General features: G+C 35.2%; 1 long non-coding RNA gene and 1 pseudogene across 2 annotated transcripts in view; one reads left to right on the forward strand and one right to left on the reverse strand.

The window, feature by feature from the left end:
- Positions 1-20967, forward strand: part of LOC105543109 — a 426929-nt gene that overhangs the window by 104996 nt on the left and 300966 nt on the right. The window lies entirely within an intron of this gene.
- Positions 18828-19261, reverse strand: LOC105543108 (annotated as a pseudogene). Its single transcript, XR_001006577.1, has one exon. The product of XR_001006577.1 is annotated as an ATP synthase subunit g, mitochondrial pseudogene (transcript).

Genomic DNA, 20967 nt, shown 5'->3' on the forward strand with positions numbered 1-20967 from the left:
AATGGTTGGCCAATAGGAGATGTTTACTGATATAATAATAATAAAATAGTGAATATAAGTGTAATAACCCCGGGAGGCTGAGACACGAGAATCGCTTGAACCTGGGAAGTGGAGGTTGCAGTGAGTCGAGATCACACCACTGCACTTCAGCCTAGGCGACCAATCGAGACTCCATCACACACACACAAAGGATAATAACTTAGTGCCCTGGATTGTAGCCAGGATACTGCACCAAAGAAACAGAAAATATAAACACCCACCCCCCAACCCTTCAACTCATTATCAGTGACTTCTATCCGACTCTTGAATATGCACCCTTGGGAAATGGAGGAAGAACCATAGCTTAAATAGTTTAAACTCATATGAGACAAAACCATGAAAATATGTGAGAGGAAACAATCTTACATTGGAAAAGAAATCAAACCAATGACCCAATGTATCTTTTTATTATTTCTTGGGAGAACCTGTATGTTTAATTCATAGAATTCTTTACTGTTTCTATGTTGAAATACACTTATGTGAAAATTGAACTCCTATCAACAAAAGTGGACTTCAAAAAGCCCAAGGATTTTAGTATTGAAATGTTTCTGTGCAATATTTTAACATTCATTGACTATATGAATCCCCACTTACCCTTTGTGTAAATTACAAAAAGGCCCTTTCCTCTATGCACGTGACACGTGTACCCTTGCAGGTGTCATTGGACTCATGCTTAGGGCTTGGTAAGCAGAGCCTGGGCTATATTTCGGTCTGGCTCACGACCCTGGCCAATCTTCATTTCACAGGGCTCAGGCCAAACAACCATGTGCAAGATCCTGTCAATATTAGATAATGGATACGAAGACAGAATAAGATTCCAAATAGAGTGAACTGAAGACAGACAAACCTCGGCTATGCCTTTCTTCAGTTGGCGAGTTTGAACAGCATGTAGAATAAAAGAGACATGTAGTTTCTACAACAGAAAAAGCAATTACAAGCACGTCACATTTAAATGTGGATCACTGATTATTATTGATCCAAACTCTAAAAAAGCACTATTGTCCAAGTAGCATGCTTGTCAATATTTTAAGCCTAAAAACTAATTCGACAAAGTTGTAGTAGGCTTAGGGTAGGAAAGGGGGGAGTTCATCAGGAACTGAGTAATCCCTGCTTCTTAGAGAATACCTTTAGTTTTAAACTTAATTCTAATGATTTTTACTGAGTATCCTCTCCTCTGTTAGACATTTCAAGTTGTAGAAAAATGTGTGCAAACAGTTTTCGACCTTAGCGAAGCAACACTTAGGAGCTCCATATCAGTGTATGAGTCACTGTAATACAGAACACAGTAATACAGAAGCCATGACAACCAAGAAAGCAGGTCAAAGGAAGAAAAATCTACATATTGACAGGCAGATCAGAAAAGTTTCATAGGAAATGTGGACTATTGCATTGGAAGCCTGTAAGGGGCAGGACCACTCTGTCATCTTAAGTAGCTTGGTGAGCAGATCCTGGGTTTCTGTGTTAAAGGTGGTCCTTTGAATGGATGAGAGCACTAATAATTTTCAGCTGGAGGAAAACAACATGAATAAAAGTAAAAACCGAAGAGTGTAGGGCCTTTTTAGGGAACAGTAGACAATCCACTTTGGCAGGAGTGCAAGGTGTATACATGGAAAGAAGGGATGGGTGTGAGTTGAGGTTGGAAATATATAAAGCGTTTACCTGTAGACTAGATTCTAGGGGAGTGTGTTGTTTTTCTGTTTTCCTATTGTTTTCCAGATAATATATTTCTTTTGAAGTCTTTTGACCATGATCAGGCCTATAATCTAGGAAGAATGAATTGCCATATGTATGTAGAAGGTATCATTTGAGTCAAGGAGTATGAGACTGATATGTAAGAGGATGTTCTTATGTAATATGTAAGAGAAGCAATAAGGACTTAATGTAAGACAAAAGTGAATATAATGAAGATGAAGATTTGGCATGACTTAGAAAGTGTTTGGGTGAAACAGCAACAACAAAGGAAGCAGAAGTGTTAAAGATGACTGACATTTTGTGTCTGAGTAAATGGAAAAATGGTGTCACGTTAACAGATTAGGTAAAGCTAAGAGGCCTTCCTAGAACTCTAGAAATTTATTAAATATTTTTTCTTAACAAAAAGTGTAAACTGGCCCATAATGTAAGCAAATTTTGACTGAGATTCATGATAGATTCTAAGCTCTTTTATAACTCTTTAAGTAATATTAATTCTTGTTTATTCATTAAGCTCCAAGGCATCTTACGTAGTCATATGTTTATGTCTATATTCCTGTTTTATCTTACGTAATGCAATCAGATTTGATTTGCAAATGTAAATGAATTCATGTATTTAATCAAGAATAAAGACATAACCCTGAATAACAGCCCTTAATATCTTTCTCTTTCAGAGATTTTGTATACATATACCCCTCTTAAATGCCCTCACATTGCTGATTTTTAAAATGTTTTATTTTGAGATAATTTTAGGCCTAGAGAAAAGTTACAAGATAGTATATACAGTTTTTATATACACTTCACCTTGCTTTCCTACTGTTAATGTATGATGTAACTACAATGCAGTGATAAAAACTAAGAAATTAATGTTGTTTCTGCTAATTGATTTTCATCCCGTTTCTCAATCACTTTCATAAAAATAAGACATATATAAAAATACAAAATCAGCTGGTGTGGTGGCACATGCCTGTGATCCCAGCTACTTGGAAGGCTGAGGCAGAAGAACTGCTTGAACCTGGGAGGTGGAGGTTGCAGTGAGCCGAGATAGCGCCATTACACTCCAGCCTGGGCAACAAGAGCAAAACACCATCCCAAACAAACAAAGAACATATATACAGAGAAAAATAATATAGTCTACTATTTAGAGGCTCTGAATGCTATTGTAAACTTTCAGACAATGAGAACTAATATGACAGATTGTACTCTAAATTGTTAGCTAATTGCTATTAACACAACCTACCTCAAATGATCTTAGCATTCTATCACAGTCTCCTTTTGTGCTCTTTATTTTAAATTCCAACAGCAACTTTGACCATTATAGCTGACATAAATGTTTTAAGTAATAGCTTGCAAAAACAAACAAAAAGAAAGCTAAAAAAATCTGAGATTGCTAGATGTAAAATAGCAAGTTTAGTAGAGACTGGGGATATCATCAAGAAAATGGTAATGAAAATAGTAGAAACAGATCACTGGCAATTAGGGACTGATGCAAATTCTTTGACATTATTAAGGGAAATATTCATATCCCTGGAGGTTGGAAGGAGTGGCCAACAATTCTACAAGGAATAGGAGAGGAGATTTATGTTTGGGGAGGACTTGTACATTCTTCTAATAGAAAATTTTGGAGATGCTGAGTTTCTGGCCTGGCATCAGCCCACTCTTGTTGGACTTTCAGTCTTAGTTTACTATCCACCCTTGTTAAATTCCCTCATCTACCCAATTGCTCAGGCCAGAAGCCCAGATGTCATACTTGACCTCTCTTTCAATTACTCCAATCTGATTCATCAAGAAGTGCTGTTACTTTTACCTCACAAATATATTTTTAAACCATCCCATTCTGTTTATCTCAATTGCTACCACCCTAGAATGTGACGCTCTCCTCTCACACCAGAACCGTTGCAATAACACCCCAACTGTTCTTCGGTGTTTAATCCTTCTCTTTCTCTATCCTCTTTCCCGCAGAGCAATTAGACTTATATTTTTAACTCACAGATCTGATAATGTCATTCTTAAAATCTTCCAAAGTCTTTTCGTTGCACACAAATTGAACTTTTAAAAAAGGGGCAGATGTCCTGTATTAACTGGCTGTTGGTCATCCCTCTTGATACGGTTTGTCTGTGTTCCCACCCAACTCGCATCTTGAATTGTAGTTTCCATAATCCCCACGTGTTGTGGGAGGGACCAAGTGAAGATAATGGAATCATGGGGCCAGTTTCCCCCATCCTGTTCTCCTGATAGTGAGTTGGTTTTCACGAGGTCTGATGGTTTTATAAGGGACTTCCCCTTTGGCTGGGCTCTCATTCTTCCCTCTCCCGCTGCCATGTGAAGAAGAATGTGTTTGCTTTCCCTTCCACCATGATTGTAAGTTTTCTGAGACCTCCCTAGCCCTGCAGAACTGTGAGTCAATTAAACCTCTTTCCTTTATAAATTACCCAGTCTTGGGTATATCTTTATTAGCAGTGTGAGAACCTCTCAACTCATCACTCCTTTTGTCTGGATGGGATCTGCTGCAGGCAAGATATTCCTGGCCTGAGAAGCAGAAGGGAGAACCTTTCCCCACCTTAGGCTTGCATTCCTCCTTCAGCGTCTTCTTAAGGACACTTTCTACTGCACAGTGATCAAAGTTGCAGAGGGGTGAAGTATGGATATCAGGGAACCCCCATTTTACTGTTACTGTCTTTACTGCACTTTCCACTCTCCAGGGAGGGTAGTTTAATGTTCCTTAGGTGCTTTTGGGTGCGTATCAGAGGACCCCACTGGAAACATTCGACTGTACTTCCTACGTGTTGGGTAATAGGGTTTCCTTTCATTCTGTGTCATTCTCAGGTCACCTATTTTAGGGATCTATTCCACACAACTTTCTCCCTTAGGATGTCCATTATCCTTCTAGGTGCTCTGTTAGAGAGCTTCTTTTCATGCTTGGGAATACAAGTATGGTCCACAGGCTATAGTCATCTATTTTTGCACTGACAAATTCTGGGAATTTAAGCAGATATCAACACTGTAGGAAGCTCTTCTTGAATCTGAGGCTGAAGCAGTTAGCTAATCCAAGTGTGACATTTACATTGTCCAGGCGGGATCCAAAGTCAATTCCACTCTGTCTTCAAACTTCAGCTCCCCAAGTGGTCCTACTGAAATCTCTTTCATTAAAATTGAGTGGAAAGGCAGGCACAATCTCCCCAGAGAAATCTTCCTCAGAAAACCCTCTCATGTCTCCTCGTTTCAGGCCTTATATAGTTTCAGTGTGTTCACAGCCACCTACTTTGAAATTCCTACTTTGCCACCTAATACCTCTTATGTAATGGTACTCCAATTAAACACTTTTAATGTAATGTACTGATGTATACCCAAAATAAATAAAATCTTGTCTAAAGTGACAACTTTAACTCTGGTTTTAAATTTGACTTATCACATTGAACCAAAAGAGCATTTCAGTATGTAATTATTAGTATAGATGACCCATGTGAAAAAACTTTTAAATTAAAGCCAAAGTATCTAATGCATTTAGAAAAGTGGGCCATCACCAGGTGTGGTGGCTCACACCTGTAATCCTAGTACTTTGGGAGGCCGAAGTGGGTGGATCACCTGAGGTCAGGAGTTTGAGACCAGCCTGACCAACATGGTGAAACCCCGTCACTACTAAAATTAGAAAAATGAGCCGGGCATGATGGCACATGCCTGTAATCCCAGCTACTCAGGAGGCTGAGGCAGGAGAATTGCTTGAACCCAGGAGGCAGAGGTTGCAGTGAGCCAAGATTGTGCCACGGCACTTCAGCCTGGGCGACAGAGGGAGACTCTGTCTAAAAAAAAAAAAAAAAAAAAGTAAGAAAGAAAAAAAAAAGTGGGCCATCAATATTAAGTAAAAAATTCTACACTTAAGTATATTAAGCATTCTTTGTAGCTTGATTTTCATCTTCTACATGATTAAACATAAATTTCCAAGAAGGGGTATATCTGTAAATTAGACTTTGAAAAGGAGCAAGATATTTGTTTTGGGAGAAGTTTAGTAAAGGGAAACCCCAGTTAAAAAAGGTCAACTACTGTATGTCCACAGTAAGTTTAAAACATGTTGCTATTAATCTTGTGTTCTGATATCCAGAATTTACACTGCTGCAATAATTTGTTTTTAAGTGGCTAGGAAAATGCAATGAAACTTGTTCTTAAGTATCTCATTTAGCAGAAACACCTTGTAATTTGTCTTAATAGTTGTGTTACTAATTTCTTATCCTGCTTGGGCCATAGCCTATGCAGAATGATCCCAACTGCCTATCCAATCTTTAGAGCATTTAATGAATACATTTTATCTTCCCAAAAGAGATCTAAACAGTTAACTTAAAAATTCTTCTTAAAAACTTAAATTATATTATAATTGAATATTCCTGGTTAAGTAGAAAATAGTATGTCTAATCGTAACATAAAGAAGCAGCATACATGTATGCTACTCAATTCATTTAGTTGCTAGTATACTGAAACTACTTGAGTCAGTCCTTTTCATGTATAATATGATGCCCTTAAATTTTGTGATTGAATACTTAGACAAAAGATAGAATTAAAGGAAATAAACTCATTGGCGAATTATTTTGCCGTATAAGTAGGTAAACTCAGAGGACGCACCTGTTCTTGACTGAGAATGTTAGATATATATTTGCTACCAGAATCACATGCCTCAGCCAATAGCCAAATTGACTCATTAGCATTGACTTATAGGAAGGAACTGGTTTCATTTGCTCTTGAGAACAAAGATCATAAACAAGTGTCCCCAGTATGCAATTTTTTTCCAGTTAAGCAAAATGAGAAGACCAGATTATTCACCAAATAACATCAGAAGGATTGTTTATGATACTGTTAAGAACTATTGCCTAATATATTGGGTTGCAACTGATGGCCCCCGACTCTAGGGAGATTTAAAAAAATGGCCGGGCGCGGTGGCTCAAGCCTGTAATCCCAGCACTTTGGGAGGCCGAGATGGGTGGATCACGAGGTCAGGAGATCGAGACCATCCTGGCTAACACGGTGAAACCCTGTCTCTACTAAAAATACAAAAAATTAGCCGGGCGAGGTGGCGGCGCCTGTAGTCCCAGCTACTCGGGAGGCTGAGGCAGGAGAATGGCGTGAACCCGGGAGGCGAAGCTTGCAGTGAGCTGAGATCCGGCCACTGCACTCCAGCCTGGGCGACAGAGCGAGACTCCGTCTTAAAAAAAAAAAAAAAATGTTACATCCTGTGTCTCATTTCTGAGAGATGGTACCTCAGGTGTCTGCTGCCTTAGGAGTAAGATCCTAGCCCTTCTTAATATGCTGAGTGCCTTTCTGCCTTTGGTCCCTCACACAAGCTGTTCCATCTCGTGCGGAAACTTGGTGTGTTCTTATTCCCAGAACAGAGTCATTCTCGTTTGAAAAACTCATTTCACGCATTGCCTTCTGTTGCCTTCTGAGGACCTTTTCTCCTGGCCTTTCCTGACCATTCTGTCTGTGCAAGAACTCTTTCTCTTCCTCATTCTCTTTATTCTCTATCATAGCATATAATCTTCCAATCCTTTAAAATAATCCATATTATGTTTTTAGCAGCTTGAACATTATTAAATAGATATATAGAAAATATTTGTTGAATGAACAAATTTCCCTCAAACCCGGGATAGCACAAAGGCGATGACAAAATGTTAGTTGGGCCGGGAGCGGAGGCTCATGCCTGTAATCCCAGCACTTTGGAAGGCCGAGGTGGGTGGATCACTTGAGGCCAGGAGTTCAAGACCAGTCTGACCAACATGGTGAAACCCCGTCTCTACAAATATACAAAAATTAACCGGGTTTGGTGGTGGGCACCTGTAATCCCAGCTACTGGGAGACTGAGGCATGAGAATTGCTTGGACCTGAAAGGTGAATGTTGTCACTAGCTGAGATTTGGCCCTGGGCAACAGAGTGAGACTAAGTCTCAAAATAATAATAAGAATAATATATTACTTGAATGAATGATTGGATTTTAGACCAAAGGACTATTTGATGTAAAATGTTGTCAATGTCTATATTAGTTTATGAGCTACTTCAGAAATGTCTTTTGAGAGCAAAGCCTCTAATAAAAAATCTTATCTCCCAAAGAACAGTTGCCAATTTATTGCAAGTTTTATAGCTTATCACATTTATCTTTGAAACTATATATATATATATATATATATATATATATATATATGGTTATCTGAATGTATGGAAGAAATAATGCTCTCTAGAAATATTGTCATATTCCAACTTTTATTCAATATTTTTTAAAAATAAAATATGCTTCGAGGGCAATAGTTTTCCATTTTTAGAACAAGTTTCACAATTGTATGTACACATTGAAGTGTATTGGCTTTTGATAGCAAAAGCTATGATATTACAAATGTCTAAATTGTATTTTGACATTATTAAATAGAAATTGAGAAGTGTGAGCCAGTGCACTGGGCTCAAGATTTGAACTTGTGGCTTTGCTTTAAAGAACAATATAAACTAAGATAGATTTTTTTCCTAAAATCACAGTGACACGTGTTTTCTTTGATTAGTGAACTGTATGGCTCATAGATAGGGTTTTGCTTTTAGTCCAAAGCAACAATGAAAGCATATAAAGTTTTCATTGCCTATTGAAGATATACTATAAACAATTGAGCATGGGGCTATGATTTTGTGACATAAAATATTATTTATAAATTTTTGACATTTAAAAATAAGTCTTAAACAGTTACTTTAAAAAAAAGTATGAACTTGTGCTCGTTACTTTTACCAAAATGTAGTATATCTAACGGAAAAGTAATAAATTATGTTAATTAGATTGTTTTAAAAATCCCGTCAACATAGAAAAGTATCATGTTTTATATGATTTGATATATGAAACTGAGCATCCGTGAACAAATTTACTTTTAAAAAGAAAAGTAAATCATATTAAGCCCTATTTTTTTTTCAAATGTTAGAGAAAAATTAAAAAAGCTGAGGAAATACAGCTAGTGATTTCTGATCTTCCTTTAGGAAATCCTGACATTCCAGAGAACTTTGGATAGACTCCGAAGGATTAACCCGTTTCTGACTTTTCAGGAAGTTTATCTTTCATTTGAAAGGATATCTGATGGAATGGGATGCAAAACTTAAAATAAAGAATATGTTAAATGCCACGTCAGGGATGCAAGTTTAACAGCAGTAGTTTTGGGCTTTAGAAACATATAAAAACAACATGACATTAACGTAAAAAAATTAGAAAAAAAACATATAAAAATGAGCACATACTTTTTTTTGTTTGCTTGCCTGTGGATAAACATGAAGGTGGTGTATCTGTCATTTAAGTTATGGCCCATGTACTTGAAACAACTTTTTGCTTTCTAAGTGATTGTATAATGAATGGCCTAAGCTAACATTTACTTTAACATTCCCTCTGTCCTAGTCTATCGGTGTGTCAGCTGAGTTACTGTCAGAGGCTTGCTTGGCCTGTCCGTCTCTGACCTCTGCATTCTGAACTTGCTCTGATGAGGTTTTGAGGCCTAGAGCATGATTTCTGCAAGTCATCTGTGAGTGTGGAGCCTGCTCAGTCTAAGGACTATAGCCTGGTAGTTCAGAGAGAAGCAAGAATAGACTCAGATGCCGTCAGTGGTGGAGGCCAATGAAAAGAAGGAAACAAAACTGAACAGCAGCCCTGTTCAAGGCTATGCAAAGCCATCAGAAATTGGGTTCTTGAGGTGGATTGGAGGAGAATGTCCTCTGGATGTCTCCGGGGCAGTGAGAGGCTTTGACATTGGATTCATTAGCCATTGCTAATGTATGCAAAAAATGTAGCAAAAATGATGCCTGTTTCTGGGTGAGAACATCTGGAGCCCCATAGAAGATGTGGGAGTACCTTCATGTCTCAGGCGTTATCCATAAGCTTTGCTTGAAAAAGGTTCAGCAGGCCGGGCGCAGTGGCTCAAGCCTGTAATCCCAGCACTTTGGGAGGCCGAGATGGGCGGATCACGAGGTCAGGAGATCGAGACCATCCTGGCGAACACGGTGAAACCCCGTCTCTACTAAAAAAATACAAAAATCTAGCCGGGCGCGGTGGCGGGTGCTTGTAGTCCCAGCTACTCGGGAGGCTGAGGCAGGAGAATGGCGTAAACCCGGGAGGCGGAGCTTGCAGTGAGCTGAGATCCGGCCACTGCACTCCAGCCTGGGCGACAGAGCGAGACTCTGTCTCAAAAAAAAAAAAAAAAAGAAAAAAAGAAAAAGGTTCAGTTTACTTCTTGTCACTAGAAAGAAAATTTCACTAATAATAGTTACAACAAACAGATTATTAAAAGATGACAGAGAAATGTGACATTATAAGGTTTTGCAGAAAGAATAAAATATTAAAGCAAAAATTAAAATTGTGTTTTTCTAAGTGCATAAAACTTTTCCAAACTCTAAAATTTCAGGGTCATATGATTTGCATTAAATGACATAGATTTTTAAAAATAAAACCACCAAATTATTTAATTTAAATTTGAATTATTCCTCATCTATGGAAGGGGCATACTGCATTTTTAATAAGGAATATATTTCAATATTATAACTCAGAGCTATAAATTGTGATTTTCTTGAAGACATTCATTTATTACATGTTTGAGAAAATCATGAGACTGTAAATTGAAATGCTTAAAACTGATGTGAAAAAGGAAAATATCCTTATTTATAAAATAAAGTGAGGGAGGAATGAGAGATGGTGAAAGTGTATAAAGTGTAAGAATGGATACGTTCTGGAGATCTATTTTACAGCGTGGCAACTAGTTAATAATAACGTATTTTATACTCAAAAAATTTTATGAGAATAGATCTTAAATGTTCTCACCACAAAAAATGATAAGTATGTGAGGTGATTTAATCATTGTACAATGCATATATATATCAAAACATGACACTGTATACCATAAATATATACAATTTTTAAATTTGTCATTCTGTCTTAATAAAGCTGGGAAAAAATAAAAGGAAAAGAAATCAGTGAACCACCATTAGTGTTTGTATACAGTGGTTTATCTGTGCTTTCTAATAATTTACATATATGATGGTTATCTTACCTCTACATTTAGTGCTTTAAAAGAATTTAAAATAGTGATTCTATTATGTGTAAATGGAGTATAGAGTGGGCATATTTCTTTTGTTTACTGAGATATGCTTTGTGCAAGAAAAAAATCTAGAAGCAGTAATCTTGGTCATTTAGATGTAAAATAAGAGTAATCCAAATAAAGTCATTTTATTGAGAGACGAGAGGAAGCTGGTATTTTAAATAAAGGATTTCTTATGCTAATTTCAAGGTAGAAGTTTTGGTGTATGCAAATTTTGCTTGAAATATCAAAATGGCTATATCATATTAGATTAAAAGTAGAAAGAATTCTTTCGTCTAACATTTTTATTGTTTAAAAATGATTTTTTTTTAATGCAACTTAAATGAAGAGAGTACTCTCAATTCTTGGTTGGATCCTACATTGTAATACTAGTTTAGGCATATTTGCTTTAAATGACCAGGTACACTAATTAAAAAGAAAACAATTTACCAGGAGCTATATCAAGTACAGGCCTGCAAATGGTATGAGCTTTTTCCAAGAATCCATATTGTCCTTGGACTTGACTGTTGTACTATACTTTAAACGGAATTGATTGTGTGGTTGTAATGAAAGTAGCAGATTGATTTCTATCCAGTGTTACAAAGAGTAAATAGAAAAATGTTCCTGTCTTGACCTGCATTCATAACCAATGGGATTTGCTGGCTTTAGACCCAATCTTTAATAAGAGATAAGATGCAAATGTAATAAAACTGGCTTCGAAGTTTAAGGATCATTTCAATGCTCATCAAAGATATTTCTTGATGCATTTAAATGTATTGTATTGATTAGATCACAATCACCTAGGAAATGTTACTTTCTTTAAATGTTATTCATAATTTATTATGCAATTAGCATTCATAGAGTTGTGCCTTTACACACATATTAAGATTATTGAAGTGAGGGCTATGACACAACTGTGTACATTTTAATTGTCCTTAAAACTGAATTGCCTTTTATTGTTATTTAAGCAAATGATGATTGTTTAATGACTGATTATTTATGAGTAAATTTTTACATTGCAAAATATTAGAAAAAGGTGTAATTGGCCTCCTATAGCAGTATATTGCAGCAGTGTTTCTTGAAGGGTCTATTCCTGCTGAATTCAGAGTTATTGTATTTATTTAAAAATGAAATACTTGTTTCCAATAGTGAACTCAGTCTTTTTTCTCCACCTTTTCTTGGTAATTTAGAAGTTAACCAAATATGAGTGTTATAGTTACATTTTATATTCTAATTGTTAGGACTTCATGAGCCTCTATTCCTGCTCACCATTTTGTAAACAAAACTCAAGCCTACAAAACAAGGAATTTAAAATATAAAGTGCAGTTGATAAGTTTGCTTTGCTATAAATGAAGGAATGCAAAAAAAAAGTAACAATTCATTTGTAAGCAACAGTTTCTTCACACATTATGTGACTTTTTTTGGATTTGTTTTGTGTTTTGGGTAAAACAGTTTAGTGTAATGATGCCTAAATGAGACAAAACAAAACAAAACAAAATAAATTAAAAAAACAAAACAAAAACAAAAACTAACACGTTTGACTGCCGATGTTTCTCAGTTGTAGCTTCCAAGAGCTCTCTATTCTTCCCAGCCCACTTGATACCCTGCAGGTTGTGGCAGACAATTCACAGGAAAAGCTTAGACATCGAGCTTGCACGCTTCTTGACTCCATTTTAAACCTTTTGTTCACACCAGGGTGGCATTTTTTCACACCGCATGTGGCAGTTTTGACTCCTATCCAACTTGTCTTATAAAATCAAAGTCTGTGATTTTTACATTCACGGGGCTGCTTCCTGAACCGCTACTGCTGTTTGTGTCTTTCCTAGTGATTGGTGCAGAAGTTTATAGCAAAATGTGTTTTAGGGAGAGGGAGGAAGAAGAAAGCAATATGAAAAATGTTCTGGGCCTGAAATACAGGAAATAAATTTTGGATAAAACAGAGGTTGACTCTGCAAAGATCATACCCGAAATAAAATACACTGGCCTCTATTTCTATTATTTTTTGCAGCACTATGCTGGGTGTTCAGGTAAATTTATAGAAACAATATAATGACATCATCTTCAGATTGCATGATGTTATTTTTTAAAAACTGTCATGTAATTGCAAAACAAAATCTTATCCTCAGCTCCCTACAGTTATTTTCCTATATAATATTTTATAATCAGTGAGTGCAAATGAATTTTACTTTTGGATGTAACCATTTGGCATGCTCCATTTAAGTTCAACTATGAATAAAACAAACCCTATTATTTTAAAAAACTATACTATAAACCGCACAGTTAAACAATTTCTATAACAACATCCCTATTCTTAAACTTTTCTTCTTTCCCCTATGTTTAATTAAAAATGTCGCTTCAGTCGTTTATATTTTCTAAAGATAAACTGTGCACCTATTTCAAATAAATTACATAAAGAGGATAATCATAAAATAACAGCAGAAGTGAAAATTTTTGCCAAATACCAAAGTAGGTAAATTGGCTTGTTTCTGTAATTAATTATTAGGAAGACATAAAACTATAGATAGGAAATCTCTGCAGATAATCTGACAGTAATTGCTATATAAATCTTTATATTTTTCCTTTGAAATTCTTATTTTGTTAAAATGTCATCTTTTAGTTGTGTTAGTAAAAACATAATAAAAGAATATTCTAAAATATTTGCAAGGCATATGGTTTAATTCAGTTATTTTTTGTATAGGGAGGACAGAGGAGGATTTCTGCTTGTATCAACAAATAGAAAGTCCTAATTATATTATTTTACATATTTTCTGAAGTTATAGAATAAACAATCTTATTTTCAAATTACTGCTTTTTAAACATTAACAAGTCATTCACCAAGAAATCAGTTAATAGAAGTAAATCTTTATGAGGCAGTATTTGTGAAGTGTTAAACTTCAAGATAAATATTATTGTATATTTAATTTAGCTTTTAGCTACAAAACCAACTTAATGAAATCATTTCAGCTAATTCAAATTGTATAATTTGTGTATCAAAATAACCAAATTATTTTAAGAAAATATATAAAAGAAATGGTTGTAGATTATAGTCTTATTCCTTCTTCCAGGGAATACCTAATTAAATTAGGTGCATTTGAATTATTCATTACAATATTTGAAATATGAAATGGATCCAATAAATTGAGAAAGACTTCAATTTAGAATTTAGATTATTTTTTAACTTTTTGGACAAGAACATAGGGAAATAGCACTTTGTTGTAAATCTTGTAATAGTAGGCACACTAGCAGAAAGAACAACTGTACACTTTTCCTTTTACAGATAGAAAACTATTTCATCTACAGTTTCTATAAAATATTAGGAAAGAAAATACAATTTCCAAGAATAACTAAATCCAAATGGTTAATGTAAGTAAAAAGCTATTTAAAACAAATGAATTGCAATAAATGTTATAGTCTGGGATTTTTTTTATTATGCACAGATATTTATCAAGTACAAATTTTTGCCCCTCTTTTAGTTAATTTAAAATTTGACCTCATAAGAAATAGAAAGAAAAATATTTTTTGTATTTACATATACAAATTTTATAAAGATCAAATACAATCCTTATCATTAAAAGCAAAACAAACAATTGAAAGCAAGTAAAATATTCAAATAAACACATACCTATGTAACCCAAGTTTAATATTAAGCCCTCTCATAAAACTAAACGGCATTTAGAGATCTAACAAAGCATTTGAAGTTAAAATTACCAAAAAAACAACAAAATCATCTAAAGAAAAGTAAGTTTATGAAATAAAATTTACCTACTTTTGCAGCTGTTGTATTTGTTGAAAAAAAGTATGACTTTATTTCATGTGCATGCCAAAGAATGTAGAAATACTGTATATTTAGTTCATCATTTTTCATTATCTAGTATAGAAAACCCACCACTTTTATTACTTTAAATTTCTTATTTTCTACCCTCCCCGCCTACGCCCTCGATTTCTTCAGAGTCTCTTCTGGCCAGCATATCTTCTGCTTCAGGTGGATCCAAATAAAGCCCCCAGACAGACACACACAAAATAGCCACCATCCAGCTGAGGAGAAATAGGTTTTTTGCCTGTGCCCCATCCTTATGTGTTAATAAAATCAGCTCATACATTCTGCCACAAAATTCAGCTTGGAAGTAATCCTCTGCTACTTAGAGCTGGATGAAAAGAGTACTCATTGTGAATTATGTTTCATCTGTCACAATAACCTTCTTTATTCTGTCAGGGACCTCCCCTTTGCCTGTGGCAATTAGAGAAAATAGGTATGCGTTGAAGTATGAAATAGTAGGTTCTTAAAATGAAACAAAACAAAGCAGAAACTGATGACACATACAGACAGTACTTGCTAGGTAATATACTGCAGATTAGTAGAGGAGGCATTTTAAAGTCATTCCGATTTTACAAGAACACAGTAAAACAATGTTTTGCAGAATGAGCAGGTGGTATGGTTGCTATTAGTTATTGTCAACATTAGTTATTGATGACAAACTGGGAATTGTAATTGTACTAAAAATGAAATGTAAACATCTTTTGATATTGTGTACTTTCTAATTAAATCATGCCACCAGATATATATCATAAATATATAGTATTTAACATACGAAATCACCATGATTTTATGTGCCTTTCACAGATCATAATGAATTTATGTGCTTTAAGTCTATTTTAATGCTCCAGAAAAACATTTTTGCAAATTTTTTAATGGGTAAAAACAAAGAAAATTTTCCCTTGGAACAGAGCTTATCAAACAAATTTGTTTAATTTAAAATCAATGTGATTATTTGATTTACTTACTCTTACAAATCACTGAAATTACCTGGAGGCAGTTCAAGTTCACCTTTCTGGGATAAACCTGTTAAATGATAGACACCATCTCATTATCTCCTTGAAAGGACACTTCAACTTTTTGACTTCATAGGTTACAGTAAAAGTTACACCTTTTCTCCTTACAAATGAGTTAATCTAGAAGATCTTAAAAAGCTTAAAAGGAAAACAAACATAGTTGACAGAAAAGAAAATGCTCCTTCTAATACCAAAAGAAAGTCACTGCTGACGAAGTAACTGAAACGGTCATCATAACAGTTGGATAAAGGCATATAAATAATTTAAGCTAACACGAAATTCATGAAGTCTGAAGAAAAAATTCTTGAGGCTAAAAGGAAAACCTTTTGGCCCACTGCACAGGTTGGGCACAAAAGTGCTTGCTAAGCTATCTATTTCACACATGCAACGACAGAAGGTTCGATATTCATTCGATCGATGAGTGAAAAGGCACAATGGCAAAATCAGACAGACTTCTTTTCAAATACAGATCTCCAATGTCCCCCTCCAGTCTGCAGATGCACGGCTGGTGGTGTGGCTCAGACGGAGCAAGGGTTACATCAAGGCTGTTCTCTGGACCGTGCAAACAGTCTAGACCAATGACCTGCAGCATCATGCCCTTTGAAGAAGAGGCAAGTTCGGTCATGATGAAGAAAAATCAAGGCGTCCCCCTTGTAACAATAGGGAGCAGCTCGAGGCTGCAAAGAGGTAAGCAGGGTGAGAAGAAAACGGCATCTGCTTCCATGGTTACAGGCCAACTATGAGAACCTTGCTTTTCAAGGGAGTCTGTTCTCAGGCTCCCTCACGGGGTATGTCATGCATTATAAGCAAAGGCAGGTTGAGCTGAAATCCGCATAGTTATTTCAGAGTAAAATGATACGGAGCACATGGCTGGCAGAAAAAATAGTCACATGACTATTAAGAACCAGACTTGGGCTATTTCAGAAAAGATTTTTTTTTTTTCTTATATCAGTTTAGATAAAGAAAGACAGTAAATTTGTATAAAACAAACAACCATGATAAATATAATTTTCATTTCTCAAGCTTTTATGTGAGCAGAGGTCAAGGGTCAAGTCAGTCCTCCACTCCAATGGCAGGACCATACAGCCTATTGTTAATATAGCTTTATTACGGAGAGCATTTTGAAATATTTTCCTCTTTTGGGCGGATCATAACATAGAATATGTGTTCTTGTGAAATTTGGCTCTCTGACCTGACTCTCTTTGATTTGTTACCCAGGATTTTCTGTGTTTTAGATCTCATGTTCATTTCCGTTGTTAGATCCCATGAGGAGAGGTAGAAGGTTTGGTGGGAAACTTCCTTGGTGTGGTGTTACTCCTCTAAGGCAGTGCGAGCTTGCCTCTGCCTTGTGAAATCTGCTTACAGATAATTCAAATCTGCAGCAAAACCATTCGCCTCTGACAATTGTCCTGTTTCTAATTCATGCCTTTGTAGTTTATTCGATGTGTAATACATCAATGAGTCTAGAGATTCTAATATAATTTTTTTCTTTTCTGCAAGATAAAGTTGAATTTTGTAATATGATATACTAGCAGCTAATGTTATTTGAATAAAAATTTGGCAAGCATGAAATATAACGTATTCTGTATTATTAAGGAAAGACCATACTATATAATAACCACACAGAATGCACACATATATATAATTAACATGATTGAGACATTCCTCTCACAATGTACCACAACTCAATATTAGAAGAATTAATATTGGGTTATGTTCTAACTATGCACAAGTAACTATAGATGTTCATGCAGTATATCCTTTGAGCAATTTTTGTTTGCAAGTATATTGTTAAAATTAGGGAATGAAAGGAAAGAATCATTCAAAGGACAAGGCATGAAAACGACTTTCATTAAATTTATTTTTCAGAATTTATGTATTTTAATATAAATGAGGACCATATAGTCTTGTGTGTAGATATTCATTTCAAATACTGACCTTGTAAGAAAATATCCTTATAGCTTAACAAAAACAATGAAGTGTTGGTGATCATGGTAGAAACAATTTTACACTTTCAATGAAGAAATCAGAGAAGTATTTGCTGGTATGTTTCTCATATAGATGCCTCGTTTTGAGTTGGGTTCGTGGGCAAACATATGCTTATTGTTTGGTTTCTTTGAATGTGTTGAGATACATTAGTTTCTATTCTTGCATGGTGAGAATAACTTAAGGGGTAAAAAAAGTGAGCTATTGGAGTGTCACTATTGTAGTATAATACTCTATGCACTAGTATAAGCAATGAATGTATTATCTTAAAGTAGCCATGTTCTAATTTTTTAAAATAATTTATATACTACCAAGATAATTCAACATTAGAGTTTCTTTGATGTAACAACAGATCACACTTTCTGCCAAAGGTCAAGTGGCAAATATTTCTCCAATGAAAAATCCACCTGTCAGTTCTCCAATGGAAAACAAAACAAAACAAATACACTAAGGTTCATACATCACATAATAATTTGTGAGTTGTGATTAAAGGAAAATGTGTCTATAACCTGAAACCCATTGCAAAATAGATAGTTGGATTCTTATTTTTTTCAGTTAGCATTTAGCCTACTCCTGCTTTTTTGTTTTTCAAAAACATGTTCAGTTTTAGGAATATTTATATGTGACCATAAATTAGATGAACACGCTAAGTGTGGACATATTTAAACACTTGGAGACATTCTAATAGAGTCAAATTGATGGTTAGTAAAATGCTATTATTTAAACATTTAACATCCAGGTAAAAATATTTAATATTGGGTATTTAGGAAAAATGACAGCTTCTTCCCTTTAAAAAATTATCTATATCTGTGTTATTAAATAGCTGTGTATTATGTACATCCTGCATATAGTTTGCAAAAGGTCCACTCCTAACATGTGTTAGATTTAAATATTCCTTTCAATTACATTTTAGAATAATTACTGAGTTTTGCCCTCCCCACTTCAAAATTTGTTTAAAAAAGGAAAACTAAACTTGGCGTTGCCTAATGGAGCATCTATCCTTAAACGTGAGAAAAAGTCTGAAATGTTCCAGTGCCTTAGTGTAGTGATAGCGCTCTGAATATAGTATATGCTCAATAAATGCCTCTCTAATAAATGAATACAACTGTGGTTGCACCAGTGAAACAATTTTCAGAATAATCCAATCTCATGAAAATCAGGACAGAATCCCTTCTATTTATTTATTTATTTATTTATTTATTTATTTATTTATTTTTTGACAAATCTTATTTTATTCAGATAGCAGTCTGATCACACATGGTCCAACAACACTCAAATAATAAATCAAATATAACCAGATGTTAAAGATTGGTCTTCAAACATCATAGCCAATGATGCCACGCTTGCCTATGATCTCTCCAACATAAAACCACATCAACACCTCAGTGGCCACCACACCATTCAGCACAGCTTCCTTAACTGTGAGCTGTTTGAAGCTACCAGTCTGAGCACTATTGACTATTTTTTTCAGGCTCTGAATAGCTCTAGGGATCTCAGCAGGGGTGGGAGGAACCAGCTCAACCTTGGCGCAGTACCAAAATGTGGCCAATCGAGGCTTCGAGTAAGTCACAGCAGCGTTCACCAGAGCCGAGGTCTTCTCCACAAGGTTACGGACAAATTGGGCCATGGTTCTGGGATGCGAAGTCAATCCCTTCTATTTATTTGTATATCATTGCTCACCTTTTTCTTATGACCGTTCTATATGCATGAACACTTGTCAGTAATTTGCTATTATGCCTACTGTGTGTCCAGTACGACTAGAAGTGTGTGCCTACAGCCACATTTCCCAAACAGGGTCCTGTGAAACATTATTATTCTGAAAGATATTGGAAGGTATTCTGAGGGGAAAAATCAAAGAGTCAAATAAATGTGAGAAAGATGCTATGTGAAACAATGGAAATTAGATTTCTTGTGTATAATAGATGTGAGGGCATTTAAAAGACTAACGTACATAGTGCATACTTAAGAAGGGCACACAGCTGACATCATCTCACAGAAGTATTTAATCAACATTTTTCAGGAAATACTTAATAATGTAATATGACCGAATTTCACAGATGTGCTCAATCTGGCTTCAGCCAGATTGAATAAACCAATTTTGACTATCTCTTCCTATATTCCATTTTCAGTGACATCGTTTTCTTAGCTTGAAATCAGTTGTGGCAGGAGTATTTTCACCATGGAAATCAGCAAACGCTATAAATCAGGGCTTCCCCCCTCTTTTTTGAGACCGGTTGTTGAACATTGACCAGCACACCATTGCCTAATTTTGTCTCTGAATCCATTTTTGTAGGTAAGCTGTGCACTAAGAGGTCAATAAGTTCAGAGGTTTTCTAGTCATCAAACTGTCTAAAGTACAAAACTATTTAAAGCAAATTGTGAACATTAGACATAAAAGAAAGGGATAGCAATAAAAAATATTGGACGCTCTTAATTTTTCTTTAAAGATTTAGCGGTTATATCAAGATTTCATATAGTTTATGTTTCTGATTTCTTTAAATTACCTGGATAAACATCTATGTTTATTCATTTATCCCTTTTCTATCAAAATATTTACATGCTCTGGTATGTAATTGTCTAATCATATTTAAGTGAGTTCTCAACATGAAAGCTCTGAAAATTGCCAGACATCCTTTAAAAGTGTCTCTAGCTCAGACCCACTTCGTGACCTTTGAGTTTGTATAATGCTGAGATGAAGTATCTTTAAGCAATATATACATTTTATTGCATATCATGTAATTTAAGGCATTTTATCAGACATGTTTACCTGCCTGACATCTTGGGTGAGATTTTTAGGAGAACAACAAAAATGGAAAATATATGAGCAGACAATTTGAAAAACACATTTTTAAGTGATAAATCAATTTCCAACTAATCTTTTACCTACTAAATTTCTGTGAATAAGTTAATAGGTAAAATCTGTAAATATAGGTGGAGTATATGTATAGATATTGGCGAAATAAAAGACTTAAAATCATGAATGGATTCTTCGTTGGCCTTGTTGCTTGAAACCATGAGTTTTGTGGTGACATGTTTGGAAGGGTCTCTGGAATCTACTTTCGGACAGTACATGAGATGATTTCTATTATGGTTCTAATTGACCTTCCCAAACCCGTGAACCCAAAGCACTAGGCACTTCAGTTTACAGAGCCCTCAAATTAATTAATCCGAATGTCTATTTTGAGCCAAGTTTTGTGTTATTTATTAGAAATTAAAGCATGACTAATACATGGTTTGTGTCGTTGTGGAGCCTACAGTCAAATGTGAGAAGAAAGCAGCTGAAATGTGTTATCATGAGAGAAAATTTTCTGAATATAACTGTGTCACTTTAAGTCAAATATATATATTCATA

The sequence above is a fragment of the Mandrillus leucophaeus genome, unplaced genomic scaffold, assembly GCF_000951045.1.
Source record: "Mandrillus leucophaeus isolate KB7577 unplaced genomic scaffold, Mleu.le_1.0 Scaffold275, whole genome shotgun sequence".
Lineage (NCBI taxonomy): Eukaryota > Metazoa > Chordata > Mammalia > Primates > Cercopithecidae > Mandrillus > Mandrillus leucophaeus.